Genomic DNA, 2,500 nt, shown 5'->3' with positions numbered 1-2,500 from the left:
CAATCTTGCCATGGACCCTTTGATATGCACCCTAGAGTCACACGGAGTTGGGTACTCCATTGATACCGACCACGTGACAGCTCTTGCGTTTGCTGATGATTTGGTGTTGGTGAGCGAATCTTGGGTTGGTATGGCCGCCAATCTAGCGATCTTGGAATCATTTTGTGGGCTATCGGGATTGGAGGTTCAGGCCAGAAAGTGCCAGGGCTTCATGATAAGCCCAACCAAAGATTCATATACGGTGAACAACTGCGACCCATGGACTATCAAAAATAAAGATGTCCATATGATCCAACCTGATGAATCAACGAAATACCTTGGTCTGAAAATTGGCCCTTGGACTGGCACTATACAGCCTGATCTACATTGTCAGCTAAAGACATGGATCTCGAAAATCGATGAGGCGCCTCTGAAGCCAACTCAGAAGGTTGAACTACTCAATGCCTATGCCCTACCCAGATTGTTATATCCTGCAGACCACTCGGACTGCAAGCAATCAACTCTCCGTGGGTTGGACCAAGAGATTAGAAAGGCGGTAAAAGGATGGCTCCACCTTCCCGCTTCAACTTGTGATGGACTGTTATATGCCAGAGCCCGAGACGGAGGCCTTGCCATCTTGAAACTGGAAAAAACAATCCCTTCGGTTCAAGTTAGAAGGCTGCAACGTATAGCAAACTCGTCCGATGCTATCACCCGTAATATTGTGTCCTCGCAGGGTATGGAGGAAGAATACCGTAATTTGTGGGTACGAGCAGGGGGTGACAGTGATGCAATCCCAACATTCGTTCTCAGGGACTCGGTGTCAAAAGAACCTGTATATCCGAGACCCTGCGATTGGAGGGAGCATGAATTTCAGAGATGGTGCGAAAAGCCGGTTCAAGGAAGGGGCATTGTAAACTTTGCGCATGATAGAATCAGTAATGCTTGGTTGAGGCCATGGTGCGGCTTTAAACAATGCTTCTTTATCGCAGCACTACAACTAAGGGCAAATATTTACCCAACAAGAGAAAGCTTGAACAGAGGCAGAGATGGGGCCTTACGTTCCTGCAGGAAATGCTCTGCCAGACTCGAGTCCCTTTCGCACATTCTCGGTCAATGTCCTGCAGTACAGAAAGCAAGAATTGCGCGACATAACAAGATCAGTAACATTCTGGCAGACGAAGCGGCTAGATTGGGCTGGTCTGTATACAAAGAGCCACGGTTCATATCCGAGACGGGAGAGATGAGAAAGCCTGACCTCGTGTTTGCAAAAGATGAGGAGGCGGTTGTGATCGATGTCACCGTCCGTTTTGAGCTTTCAAAGAATACCTTGTCAGATGCTGCCTCGCACAAAGTTTCGTACTATACCCCTCTTGGTGATCAAGTCAAAGTGCTGACGAAGGCTAGCAAGGTCACATTCTTTGGATTCCCGGTTGGGGCAAGAGGAAAGTGGCCCCTTGAGAATAACGAGGTACTTACCTCCCTGGGCCTGACCAAACCCAGAACGACATCACTGGCCAAGATGATTTCCCGCAGAACGCTGCTTTTCTCTCTTGATATTCTGAGAATGTTCTGTGGAAATTATGCGGTCTATGAACAGTCATAGACAACCTCCGAAACAAATAATAGTTTTGTTTTAAGATGTCATTTGTTTTAGATTGATTTTGTTATTTTCGAAGGTGAAGTCGGTTTTTATTTCATTTTACTATTTTCCACAATTTAGATTGTTATTTTCCAAGACGAAGTCTTGGTTTTTTTTTTTATTGTTAGTTTTTTTTTTAACACGTCGTATTTGTTACTTTAGAGCTTAGAGGGGACTTTATTTTCGCCTTACTATTTTCTGCCTACAAAGAAGATTAAAAATAAGCTTTTTTCAAGATGGTTTTGTTATTTTCCAAGGTGAAGTCTTGATATTCTTATTTTACTATTTTCCATAAAGAAGACCTTTCTTTTAGATTTTGTTATTTTCCAAGACGAAGACTTGGTATTTTTATTATATTGCTATTTTTTACACGAAGCTTATTCAAGAGCACTTATATAGATTAGACTTTGTTATTTTAATTCTTTATTTTTGGACTACATCAGTTCGAGAGTCCTGTAACTTACTATTTTCTGCCTACAAAGAAGATTAGAAATAAGCTTTATTTAAGATATTTTAGATTAGATTTTGTTATTTTCCAAGGTGAAGTCTTGGTTTTTTTTATTTTACTATTTTCCACAAAGAAGACTTTTCTTTTCTTTTAGATTTTGTTATTTTCCAAGACGAAGACTTGGTATTTTTTTTTTTGCTATTTTTTACAGGAAGCTTTATTCAAGAGCACTTATATAGATTAGACTTTGTTATTTTAATTCTTTATTTTTGCACTACATCAGTTCGAGAGAAGACTACAAACCAGCTTTATTTAAGATGTTTTAGATTAGATTTTGTTATTTTCCAAGGTGAAGTCTTGGTTTTTTATTTTACTATTTTCCACAAAGAAGACTTTTCTTTTAGATTTTGTTATTTTCCAAGACGAAGACT

The 2,500-nt window shown here is 40.3% G+C and overlaps 1 pseudogene; it reads left to right on the top strand.

The window, feature by feature from the left end:
- Window positions 1-2,500, top strand: part of LOC142919133 (28S ribosomal RNA) — an 11,205-nt pseudogene that overhangs the window by 5,149 nt on the left and 3,556 nt on the right.

Source organism: Petromyzon marinus, unplaced genomic scaffold (assembly GCF_048934315.1).
Source record: "Petromyzon marinus isolate PM22_M1 ecotype Great Lakes invasive population unplaced genomic scaffold, UKy_Petmar_22M1.pri1.0 PM_G_Scaffold_6, whole genome shotgun sequence".
Taxonomy (NCBI): Eukaryota; Metazoa; Chordata; class Hyperoartia; order Petromyzontiformes; family Petromyzontidae; genus Petromyzon; species Petromyzon marinus.
This window is presented reverse-complemented; position numbering and strand designations above follow the sequence as displayed.